The sequence below is a fragment of the Plecotus auritus genome (assembly GCF_963455305.1).
Source record: "Plecotus auritus genome assembly, chromosome: 2".
NCBI classification, from domain to species: domain Eukaryota; kingdom Metazoa; phylum Chordata; class Mammalia; order Chiroptera; family Vespertilionidae; genus Plecotus; species Plecotus auritus.
Genome location: NC_137771.1, coordinates 126,808,661 through 126,822,283, shown reverse-complemented (window position 1 = coordinate 126,822,283; position 13,623 = coordinate 126,808,661). Strand labels below are relative to the sequence as shown.

Genomic DNA, 13,623 nt, shown 5'->3' with positions numbered 1-13,623 from the left:
TCCTTAATTTTACTGGAATGAAAATGTCTAACTGCAAGCTCATGTCACTCAAGGGTTTCATTACTGGGCATGGCAAGGGGTGGAAGTGGTGTCTGTAAACATTGCAGACAAATTTTGTGCTCTATGTGCATCTTTCTGGAGAGAGGATCTATACTCTTTATCTGTTTCTCAAATGGGGCCAAGACCTTAAAATGGTAAGAAAACCATGATCTTGGGGTGTGGCAAGTAAATTTACATCTGTAGGAAGGGATCAAATGACAGAAAGTACTAATTTCAGCAGGAACTAGATGGCTATTGGTGAGCCCCTGTTCTAATTTTCCTTCAAAACCTGACAAAATTGATCATAATGAGGACTTTTACAGTATACTCCAGATTGCTATAAAGTCCTTGTTATGACAGCCTCCTTAAAGGTTAGCAGCCTCCTTAAAGCTGGTTGATTTTTGACTTGGGAAATCTTCTCTTTCAGCGTGTGATTTTTCTCAAAAGAAGTTTGTGGAGAAAGAGAATCATCCTGACATGACCTGCAGCCTGTGTGCGGCTTCATGCTGTGTACAGGGGAAAGATGAGGGTGTGCATCATGTTTTACTCAATGACCTGATATCTTGAGGATACCTTGAGCTTATAGAAGGACATTCAACCCTGGTGAAATGTCACCTCTATAGACAGGTGGAAGAGCTGTGCCATTAAGTCTGTGTGGAACTGAATAATCTCATGAGAGGCAGCATATTGTAACTGTCAAAGCTCACACTGGAAGCCATTTTTTCCTGGGGCCAAATCCTGGCTCTATTTCTTAGTCGCTCTTATTCTGGACACCTGTTTTATTTTTTAAATTTAAATATATATTGGTTTCAGAGACAGGAAGGGACAGGTAGAGAGAGATGGAAATATCAATGATGAGAAAGAATCATTGATCTGCTGCCTCATGCATGCACCCCAATGGAGATTGAGTCTGCAACCCAGGCATGTGCCCTACTGGAAATCAAAACCCATGATCTATTGGTTCATGGATGGGTCCACGCTCAACCACAGATACATGGGCTGGGCTGGTCAACTTTCTTAATTCTCTCTGCCTCATTTGTAAAATAAGGATGGTAGTAATGTTACCTACTACATGGGCTTGTTCTTAGAATTGAATGCTGCTATTTATTAAGTACTTAGAACAGTGACTGACATATACTAAACACTATTTTTATTAAAATAAAATTAGGCTCTAAAAGTCCATGTTGATAGGCATTTTCTAAATTTCTGGGAGTCTTATGTTCTATTGCTTTGATTGCCTGAAACCACTGCCATCCACAAGTCTTTTAACCTTTCTACTGTCTGCCACAGCAAAGTTTTTATTTGGTTGAGAAAAAAAAGCAGTCCCATGTACTAAACTGGGTGTGGTACTGGCTGCTAGTGCACTTATTGTAGACACATTTTTGAGAGAAGCTACTCTTTACTTTTGCATTTATAAATATGTTAGCTCCAAGTTTTTGGGGTTAAGGAAGGGTTTGCAATAAAAAGTAGGAAAGTGTTAGAGAAAGAAAATACACTAATAGTAGAAATATGGACTTTGGGGAGCTTATCAATGTCAGCAATTTGCCTAAATTCTGATATAGCTCAACATATCTTGAACATTTCAAACATGTATTGTCCTAAGATTATCTTGGGTTTTGGGTGGACAAGTGATGATGATATATGATGAAGCCAACTCAAGAAGCAGTCCATATTATATTCTTTAACTTGAGAAGAAACACATTTCTCCTAAACCTTGAGATATACAAATAAATAAGGATACCATGTCTTAGCCTTTCATCTTAAACCTCTTGATGTAATTTCATATATCCTATATAATAAACGCATAATATGCAAATTGTCCCCGTGGGCGGTCATTCGACCGGGAGTTTGACCAGGAGACCAGGTGCAGGAGCCGGTCTGCAAGGCCAGCCGGGAGAGTGTGTGCTGCCCGCCCGTCTTCTGTGTGGCACTTCTGGGTGGCACAGAGGCCCACGCTGCGCCCCGGCCAGTGGTGTCCGGCCGCACTTACCTCATCTCTGCATGGGGTCTTGGCTCCGTGACTCAGGCAGAGAGGGCGTGCAGCTGGGACCCGCCCTTCCATGCCAGACACTTGCACTTTGATCACCAGCCAGGCCTAGGACCGCACCCATGCATGAATTTCATGCACTGGGCCTCTAGTATATATAATAGATTATAATCTAATCTCTTAATCTAATTTGAGCCAAAGGACATTTTTTCAACTGTACTTTCTAATTAACCTATTTACATGAAAGTTGTCAAATGTCTTTCTGCATGTTGTCATGCAGTTCTTGTCTCAATACTGAGCTGGTGCAACTATAATTCATAGCTGTAATCATTCACCATCTGGACACTTCTAGTTACTAAAGTTTTTAAATTAAAGTGTTCACAGTGGATAATAGAGTTATGTAAGAGATACCATTGATACTTATTCTCAATAAGGTTCATCCCTAGAGTAAATTTTCTAAGCAAATCAAGTCCCCAAATCCACTATTGATAAAATAGATTCTGCAACATCAGTCTGCATATGCAAAATGTATCCTACTAATTTATTTTGTCTTTGTGTATAGAGTAAAACAATGATTTATGAAGTAATTTTCCCAAACTTAGCTCATCCTGAGAATTATATGGGAAGTTGATTATGGTGGGCTCTGGAATCTTTATGTTAAACAAATGTTTCAAATGATATAAGAATCAAAACAACATGCCATCATTGTAAAGTGCAAATAATTCAGACTTACTAGAATATTTAGGGAAGAGTGGACAGTATTTTTAGACATAACATAATTATTCTCTTCTGGGTTTCATAATCATTGCTTTTATAAATCAGAGAGATTAGAGGCAGGAAGCATGAATAAAAATAGAGGACTAGAGGGTGCAGCTTTACAAATCACTTCTAGTCAACAAAGCTGACAGATTTTTACATAATGAAAACAAAAACATAATTGCCAAAAATTATAGCTTTAATTTAAATCTCAAAACAATAATCATGAAGCTTTATTTAAAATTTCAAAAATTTAAGAGTGTTGTGTGGGATTGATAACACAAGAGAGAAATTATGTATTTGTTCAAATGACAAAAATCCACAGGACACCAATATAGCTTTAAATACTGTCTAGGATTTCTCCATGGTAATCAAATAGTTAAATCAGACACATCAATTTATTACAGTCGGAAAAAATCAAGGAATGAGACAAACAATGCTTTTACTTTTTAATTTAGGGCTGATAACATAGATTATAAAAATACAATTTAACCCCCAAATAGGCCAAAGTTATTTATGATAATAAAAATTAGTGAACCAGAAGCTACCCTATGTCAAATTCCTCTAATAGTCTATAACTCTGTTTCAAAACTAGAATATTAACTGACATTTCTGCCTTCCTAGGTAACTGCTGTGTACTTTTATGTAGACCTTCACTGAGATTTCTAAGTTATTTCATCATTCTAGGTCTCAAATTGTCCTTGGACAATTTCCTAGGATCTCATTTCTTTAACTCCTTATCAACCATCAAAATGTCTTATAAACTTAAAGAGTTATGCATAAATGCTAAAGGTGATCTTTACATGTATATTTTTCCTCCTGAATCTAATTGAGTCTGTTACTCAGCAATCCATGGTTTCCTTCATCTCTCATTCCATAAATCAGCCCCTACTTTGGAATTCATTACCATCAATAGCTCATGTAACTTGGGCCATTTTGTCAGGATCATAAACTCAAACTTCACTGGAAACATAATCACAGACTTTTTCTCCTGCTTCCCGCCTTTTTGTTCCAGCATTTATGTCCATGCAATGAGAGTCATGGTCATTAAGAAGAGTTAGGGAAAGCCTCCTAGGCTCTGTCTTTATAGAGCTCTGTAGACTGAGTAACAGAACAGCTGGGAAGGGAAAAGTAGGTGGTCCCATTTGTAAAAATTTTTTAAAAATTTTGGCCAAATTTCTTTTCAGATATGACCATATCATCCAAATTTCTTATTCCAGGATATGGCTGACTAGAATTCCATACCAAGAACACAACCTATCACCCTTTTGATATATTATTGCTCACTTGTGTTTGCTTGCATATCATCTGACCATATTGCTCTGCAGGCAACTATGAAATGCTTATATACCCTTGCCACTGTTCATGAATCGAACCACTCACAGCTGAAATGTTTGGGTACTTGCCTGTTTTGATACTGTTATGGATTCATGTCCTTATTGCCTCTTTTACATAATTAGCAGGCCCAAAAAGAAATAATCTAATTGGTTATTAATTATTAATAGGTTAAAATGCAATTCAAGCAAATAAGAAAATGTGAGGCTTCTTTCAAACACTCTAGACTGTGGATACAGAACCCAGTTCTGACCACTGCCTCTCCCAACTGATGATCTTTTCCCCACAACAAACTGCCTCTTGCCCATAGGTTGAATTGGAATGAGAGATGAAGGAAACCATGGATTGCTGATTTTGGTACTCAGTCTTGAAAAATAAAAGTAATACGGGCTGAAAAGGGCTGTGTGGCGACCCTGAAAGTGTCTGATGACATCTTTAGAATTCTAATAGGTCTCAGTGAGAAGAAAGCATAGCAAAATTAACCATCTGAAGGAGAGAAAGGTGCCATATTCCAAAGTGCAGAATTTTAACCCCTATGAACCAGCAACTGGTGTTACTACCTATCCTGCCAGGAAATATCTGCTAATTTCAATGTAAATCAAACTTAAGCATTTGATTAGGGGCATTCTTTTTTTAATTCCTTTTTTTTTAAATTTTGCTTTATTGTTAAAAATATTATAGATGTCCCCTGTTTTTGTTTGTTTTTTCCCATTGACACCCTCCATCTCACACCTCCCAGGCCTTCACTACTCTATGGTCTGTGTCCATATCTATATATATAAAATGCTAATATGCAAATAGACCGAACTGCAGAACTGAACAACCAAACAACTGAACAACCGGTCACTATAACGTGTGCTGACCACCAGGGGGCGCACACGGAACATGGCAGGCATCGGTCGTGGCGGGATGGTGGAGAAGGTGAGCAGGGGCACCAGGCCAAGGTGGGGCGCTGGTGGCTGTCATCAGGGTGAGCTTCTGGTGGTTACTGAAAATTCTTTGCTCCCCTTGTTGTGGAGCAAACACGAGTGAATGACCACTGGAGTGCAGACCAAATTAAAATTTAGGGAGCCTTTATTAGCTGGCTGGCCGGCCAGCTGGCCAGCAGGGGACTACTCTGCCCTTTTCCACACAGGGAGTCCAGAGAGCGGCCCCAGTCCTTTGTGCAGGACCACTTTTAAGCACATTAACCACATCCTGTTTTTGCAGAGCAGGCAATTTAAGACAAAACAGTTTTTCCTGAGCAACGTCAGGATCATGCCATTGACGACCATGTTATTCACAGGGTCATCCTGTTCTTCAGAAAGCTGACAGTGATCTATGAAAGAAGGCCTACGCGCTGGGAAGGGGCCATGAGACCGTATCTCAAGGCTTGGCCTGGTGTCAGCACTGACAACTCTATCTGGGGCATAGTCCACAGCCTCTCTGGAATGGTAGTAGTAAGCATGCTCAAAAATTCCCACTCTCTAACACCCTGTGCCACTGTCCCACCTGGTGCTTGCACCTGCTGCTGGCACTGGCCCCACTCACATTTGCTGCTGGCGCCAGAGCTGCCTCTCACACCTGCTGCCACTGCCCAGCGCCGGCCCTAACCGATTGGCGCCATCAGTGGGTGTGAGCGGCAACTGCCAGGCCCGATCACCCCTCAGGGCTTCTCCACCTCCCCCTGCTCCTGAGGGGTGATCAGGACTGGCAGCATCCTCTTGCACCACAACCTGTGCTGGAGCTGCCACTCATACCCACTGCTGGCACCCGGTGCCAGTCCAAATTGCTCAGCACCACTGTTTTTTAATCCAGTGGAACTGAGCAATTGCTGCTGCCCCTATTACCCCTCAGGGTTTCTCCACCTCCCCCTGCTCCTGAGGTCTATAGGGGCAGCAGCTGCTGCTCACACTGGATGATGGTGCCAGCCCCACTCGCAACTGCTACTGGTGATGGCCCCAATCGCTCCACGGCATCAGTGGGTGCGAGGAGGGCCGGTGCAATCAGTGCATGGGAGTGGTGGCAGTGGGAGTCTGGCTGCCAGCAGACGGGACCAGGGGCCACAGCAGGAGGGGATGGGCAGGGGCACAGAGGGTGGGCCGAGACCTGCCCCTATGGCCCACAGTTCCTTTTAAGGTTCAAGAATTTGTGCACTGGGCCCCTAGTCCTATATAATAAAAGTGTAATATGCAAATCGACCAAATGGCAGAATGACCGGTCCCTATAACACACACTGACCACCAGAGGGCAGATGCTCAACCCAGGAGCTGTCCCCTGGTGGTCAGTGTGCGCCCACAGTGGGAGCCCTGCTCAGCCAGAAGCCGGGCTCATGGCTGGCCAGTGCAGCGGTGGTGGGGGGAGCCTCTCCTGCCTCCACTGCAGGTGGGCAGTAAGGAGTGAGGGGTCCCAGACTGTGAGAACCCCAGACTGCGAGAGGGATGTCTGATGCCGGCTTAGGCCCGATCCCCGGGGAACTGGGCCTAAGCCGGCAGGCAGACATCCCCCGATGTCTGGGACTGTGAGAGGGTGCAGGCCAGGCTGAGGGACCCACCCTGCCAGTGCACAAATCTCATGCACCTGATCTCTAGTATACATATAAGTTCCCTGGTTAATCATTCTCCCCTTATCCCCCCAACCCCTGCCTTCCCTCTGAAATTTGTCAGTCTGTTCCATGCTTCTATGTCACTGGATCTATTTTGTTCATCAGTTTATTTAGTTCATTAGATTTCACATATGAGTTAGATCATGTGATATTAATCTTTCTCTGACTGGCTTATTTAGCTTAGCATAATACTCTCCAGGTCCATCCATGCTGTTGCAAATGGTAAAAATTCCTTCTTTTTTTACAGCAGCGTAGTATTCAATTGTATAGGTGTACCACTGTTTTTTAACCTACTAATCTGCTGATGAGCACTTAGGCTGTTTCCAAATCTTAGCTATTGTAAATTGTGCTGCTATGAACATAGGGGTGCATATATCCTTTCTGATTGGTGTTTCTAGTTTCTTGGGATATATTCCTAGAAGTGGGATTACTGGTTCAAATGTGAGTTCCATTTTTAATTTTTTGAGGAAACGCCATACTGTTTTCCACAGTGGCTGCACCAGTCTGCATTCCCACCAGCAGTGCATGAGGGTTCCTTGCCAGCATTGTTCTTTGTTGATTTGTTGATATCCATTCTGACAGGTGTGAGAGGGTACTTCATTGTCATTTTGATTTGCATCTCTGGGATGATTAGTAACTTTGAGTATGTTTTCATATGTCTCTTGGCCTTCTGTATGTCCACTTTTGAAAAATATCTATTTAGGTCCATTGGCCATTTTTTGATTGGGTTGTTTATCTTCCTTTTGTTAAGTTGTATGAGTTCCCTGTAAATGTTGGAGGTTAAACCCTTATCAGAGATAACATTGGCAAATATGTTCTCCCATGCAGTGGGCGTTCTTGTTGTTTTGTTGATGGTTTCTTTGGCTGCGCAGAAGCTTTTTATTTTGATGTAGTCCCATTTGTTTATTTTCTCCTTAGTTTCCATTGTCCTAGGAGCTGTGTTGGTAAAGATATTGCTATGGCATATGTCTGAGATTTTGCTGCCTATGGATTCTTCTAAGATTTTTATGGTTTCCCGTCTTTGTTTCTTACTAGAACTAGACTGTAAGGCAGTTTAGGAGAGTGTGTAGTTTGAACTCAGTTCTTTCACAGCACTTTATGTTATAGCTTCCTTGAGCCAAAGTAAAAACTGAGAAGTTAATTGCCAGGTCCCTACTTATTAGTAAAGGCAGCCCACTTGTGTTAGCCACTTCAAATACTGTGGAAATGTCAGAAAAATAAAGAGAAGAGTGGAAGGAAGATGAATTTTAGAACAAGGGGTAGGATGGACACAGGGACTGAACAATAGTTTCAGTGTATATAAACTATTAACAAGGTTTTTTTATTTTAGAAAGTTAAATTGCAATCAAGATATCAACGGTTTCTTATTTTTTTTTCTTCTTTCTCCATTCTTAATTTTTTTTCACTGTTTAAAATTTCCCTTTAATAAAAGCAGAACCTTCTCAAAGTTCAGTCTCATGTTTGAAAGAGTATAGAAAGCACCGGCTGGAGATCTTATTTTTATAAGCTCCTTAGCAGAGGCCTCCTTCCTATATTCTGCTGTCCCATCTAGTCTCTGACTGTAGCAACCTTTCTGAACAACTTTCTTATCTATAAAAGGAGCAGGTGAAACTGGTGTATGAGGAAACTTCCAACTTTAAGTATCTTGTTATTTCATTCTTATGTTCTTATATTAATGAAGTAATTAACATCTGGTCACAGGATATGCCTTAAATGGGGTGAAAAGGAAAGGGTGAGAAAGGAAAACACATTTCATGTGGTAGGGGTTTATAGTCTTTCATTGGAATGCTCATCATTTAGGCTGTGGGTATATATGTATGTATATGTGTGCATTTTGCATATTATTTTGACAGATGTGTTTTTTCTGGGAAATTTGAGTGATTTTATGGATGTAAATATTAAGAAAGAAAAACTTAAAAACAGGTAAAAAACATTGTTCTGATTATTAAGGTAATCACCTAATGGGAGGCAAGCCAAGATCTGCTGACACCTGTGCCCCACCTGGGGCCACCTGGCATGAACTACATAGTGATCTGCAGGTGGCTGCTACTTGTTCTGGGCTTGGAGGTGCCTAGGAGAGGCCAAGCTGTGAACCAAGGCTGACCACCACTAGTAATAGGCCTGGGGCCACTTAGCAACAGGTATAGGGTATCCAGAGTCCAGATGCTGCTTGTCTGAGAGATTTATAAAAGTCAAGCATAAGCCAAGACAGGCCCTTTATAGGAAAAACAAACACTGGAAACAGCTTGAGTGGACCTGAAAGTTTGGTGGGTCGAGGTCTCAGGGAACCAGCATGTCAGGGCTAACAGTTTGAGCCAGGTTGATAGAGTATAAGATATGGCACCCACCTGCCAGCTCTGTAGGGGGAGACCTTAAAAAGGCACAATGGCCTCTCCCAACACTTCAGTCTGGGAGAAAGCTGCCCCTCCAGCTCTCACATGATGCCAGACAATTCAGTTTCTCTCCTTGTGTTCCTGGTGCCTTTCAAGTTGCTGCCTCAGCACTGGAGGTCAGGGCAATTGAGTCCAAGTAAGTCCTTATGCGGGTCTTTTAAGAGGGATGCCTGAGTCTCCAGCAGCTCAACATCTCACTCAGCCACAAACCCTTCTGTGTTTTTGTTTAATTGATTTTTAGAGAGAAATAAACACCAACTTTTCTTGTTCCACTAATTTATGCATTCTTTGGGTTATTCTTGTATGTGCCCTGACCAGAATCGAACCTGCAACTTTGGCATACTGGAACAATGCTCTCACAACTGAACTACCCAGGGAAACCCCACTAATTTTTCAGAGGCAGAAGTAATGAGGACTTCTCTTCAAGGTACTGGAACCCTGGATTGGGGGGCTGGTGTGGGCTGGGACTTTTGCTCTTCAGGCAGTAACTCCATAGCCAAGAAATCCCTTCTGATTAAAAAAAAAATGTATCTTCATTATTGAAAGTATTACAGATGTCCCCATTGACCCTTTCTAGCCCACCCACCATCCAGCACCCTGGCCTTCACCACACTATTATCTGTGTCCAGGGATTATACATATATGCCTATAGGTTCTTTGGTTAATCTCTTCCCCCGACCCACCCTTTTCTGCATTCCCTCTGAGATTAAACAGTCTGTTGTACCCTGATTTTTATCTGCCACATGTTGGTGTGGCACCAGCCTATTCTGCATCTCCACCCCTCCTACCAATCTTGATGTTACTTGCTCTTTATATCCTTAGTTGTAAGACTTCCGTTCAATTAGATTTCAGGTGGTTCTGAATGATGGTTGCTCTGTAGTTTAGTTGTAATTGTGATGCAGTTGTGGAAGGATTTGAGTACCATTTATCTATATCACCATCTTGACCAAAGCCTAACTTTTTACTATTATTGAAGAGGAAATTCCTCAATTTGGAGTAAGGAGCACTTAAAGAAGAGGTATCCCTTTCTTATTACCTAGTCACGTCATCCTGGCCAAGGAGTATGTACAAGATTGTATAAATTTGGAGGCAGGAAGATGGCTAAAGAGGAATACAAGAAGGGTCCAGAGGAACAGTTTTCCAGGGGATGCTGTAATTTCCCATAAGCTCTCCAGTGGAAAGAGTGATGAATCAGATTCATCAGACTTTGATACAGGTAATTTTAAGATTTTGTTGAAATGTAAAAATATCAATTAGTTTTTATGTTGATCTTTAGCTTAGTAAAAATCAATGTTTGTTTATTATAATATCTGTAAGCCATATGCATCTCCAGCCAATAACATTTTCTGTCAGTATTTTGAGTTATAAATAGAAGCAAGTGTTCAAAAATTTTCATTAAGGTAATGTGCGTATTAGAATTTACTCAGCCATTTTATTTCCAACAGTACAGTGTGGAATTACTAAAAATTTAAGTAAATTTAATTTATTTTATAAGTAGCCACAATTTTAACTCTGTCCCTTTGCTCTTCTTCCTCTCATTACTATTTCTGTCTTTGTCTGCATATATTTTCCATGTGGCATCAAGTTCTGGATCTATAAAATAGAGGTCATGTTTTCCCCAAAAGAGAACTGTGAAATTTTGACTTGCCACAAAAATCACTTCCAGCTTTTTTGACGCTGCAATTTTATCGACTCACTAATTTTAGCATTCTTTCATTTGGCCAGGAAATTTAGAAATATCCTAAATGCAAATGCAAAAACACTTAAGAAAACGACAACCTTATGTAAGAATAAGGTAATATGAGGCACAATCTTTACCAGTAAACTTTCTAAAGATGTGGTTATGCATTTCTGGCAGTCCACCAGCATGATATTCATGTTCACTGCAGCTTCCAACTAGAACACACAAGAGGAAGAGGAGAAACAAGATCCCTAGGCGTATCTGTAGGTAGCTCTCTGTGTGTGTGAAAAGGTTAGGGGGCAAGGGGCAGTGATATGTAGGCATCACGTGTTGACAGGATGGACATTTCTAGTCGAAGGTCAGGCTGAAACTCATCAAGAGCACCATGTAATTGTTAACTTCTAGATAAACAGAAGTAGATGGGCCATACTGCCATGAGTCAAATCATAGACAGGGTGACTTGTTTTGAGGAAAACCATTACAAATCCCAGAAGGCAAAGAAGCTCAACAGTAAACATAAATTGAATTTAAAAGTAGAAGATATTGCCACATCACTAAAAAGACTCTTCCTTTTATGTCATGTTGTAGGAAACATGTATGACACGTGTTGCTCTTTCACATCTGTCTATGGTAACAAGTATAGTTTATTTTAAACACAAGATCAGCAATTATTTAATAATTTAAAATTTCTAATAAGCAGTTGCTAATAATAATTTTACTTATCCTGAGCTATCCTCCTTAGCATATTCTTTTTCTGTGTTTGTAATTCTAAGAAGCCTCCACAAAAGTTGACCCAAATGCATGTTTTCTTAAAAACAGATTGATTTGTCCCTTTTCCCACTCCATCATTTTTCTTTATCTTAGCAACTAAAATACTCTATGGGTCTGTTTTACCACAATCATAGGTGCCTATATTTATTTCTACGACATTCTGAATTTTCCCTTATCTTTTCAAAACGCTATCTCACTCCAATAGGCAAGTAGTACTTTATATAAAGTGTTTCAACTTTCTTACTAGGTTCTGATTTTTCTCAGGCTCGTTTAGATGCCTTTTCAGGTTTTTCACATCTCCTATCTATACTAATCTATACTAATAAAAGGGTAATATGATCATTAGACCAGATAGATGAGATGTCTTCTGGACATCATTCCAGATGTCCTTCAGGACTAAGCTGCGGTGGCGGGGGCCTAGGCAGAGGTGGTTAGGGGTGATGAGGCAGGCAGGCAGAGCCCCGCAATCTGTTGCCTCAAAGAGGGAGACACATGCCGCCTGACACAGCCTGCAGGAGGCACTGGCAGTGGTGGATGCTACAGGGCGGCACTGGTGCCATGGAGGCTCCTGAGCTGGAATGGCGCCTGCAGCCTGGCACAGGCCCCGGGGTTGCCATCTCCTCCCATGGCTTCTGCAGGGCTGGACTGCCACTCCTCCTGCTATGATGCCTGGGCAGATCCCGGACCCTTCCATGACTGTGGGCTCTCTGCCAGGGCTCGGCCCCCTGACTGGACTCCTCAACTTGGCCTTGACTGCAGAGGAGCTGAAATATGCTGACATCCACAACATTGGGGCCATGATCGTCCCTTTGCACTTCCTGGAGGTGAAACTGGGCAAGAGGCCTCAACCTGTGAAAAGTGAGTTGGACGATGAAGAGGAGTGGAGGAAAAGGCACTGGGGAAAGAACAAAGTGACAGCAGCCCGATGCCAGAACAAGAAGAAGGAGCAGACGGAGCATCTGCAGTGGGAATCTGAGTGGCTGGAGCTCATGAATGCAGAGCTGAAAACCCAGATGGAGGATCTGAAGCAGGAGCGGCAGTAGCTCATCCTGATGCTCAACCGGCATCACCTCACCTGCGTCGTCAGGACCGACTGCGTTAAGACCCCAACTCAGAAGGCAACCCACTGCTGGAGCAGCTGGAGAAGAAGTGACCATGGGCTGGGAGGAGGAAGTGAAGGAGGAAGTGGAGGAGTAGGAGATGAACAGAAGGAGGAGGAGGATCCCAGAAGGCTCTTCCTTGCTGCATGAAAAACTCTCAGTGAGGCTCAGCACAGCCAGCATCAGCCGGGCTTTTTTGTGAAACTTAGATCAGCCACACCAGGGGAAGAACCCCAGGCTGATGAAACCCAGAATCAAGTGCTGAGACCAAAGTAGTCCAGAGGGGGAACTGTTCTGCCTGGGGCAAGGCTTGCAGGAGGCAGGACGGAGGTTCTGGGCTGGAGAGACGCCCAACCAGGCAGCTGTGGGCACATCACTAGCCTCTCCGCCAGGGCATCCACCCAAAGGACCTCTGAGCAGCTGGGAAAAGCCATGAGTTGCAACCAAAATTAGGCTGAGTATGGAACTACAATCTGCCTACCCCTAGCCCTGATCCTGACCCTGACTCTGATCCTGATGCAAGGCTGGAGAAGGGTACAGTGTCAGGCCCTGCTATAACAACCCACCGTGGTCCAGCTCAGTCCTGCCCAGAGTGGCAGCCAGGGCACACCCTCACTGGCCCTGCTGGAGTTGCTGTGGGCATGAGGCATGGGCGCCCTTCCAAAGCACATATTCACTGAATGTTTACAGACTGGCTGTCCTGGCAGGGCTTTCAACTGCACATGTTTTATATACTTTCTCTTTTTTTATTTTAATATATTTTACAAAAAAACTGATTTTATACAAGCAATATATAAATGGATTTCTATAATCACTCGATGTGATACAGTATAAATATGCTATGGTTTGTTTGTTACGAACAGATATTCAGCAGTTATGGCTATTGCGTGTAACTTTAAGTACTGTAGTCTCTGGGTGTTGGGGTGGCAGGGGCAGGGGTGCAGTGCATTTCCATCCTGGTAAATCCTTCATAGTAC

General features: G+C 42.4%; 1 pseudogene across 1 annotated transcript; it reads left to right on the top strand.

Moving 5' to 3' along the window:
• Positions 1 to 12,208: 12,208 nt before the first annotated feature.
• On the top strand, positions 12,209 to 12,699 carry LOC308242128 (jun dimerization protein 2-like; annotated as a pseudogene). The gene has a single exon. The product of its transcript is annotated as a jun dimerization protein 2-like (transcript).
• Positions 12,700 to 13,623: the final 924 nt, after the last annotated feature.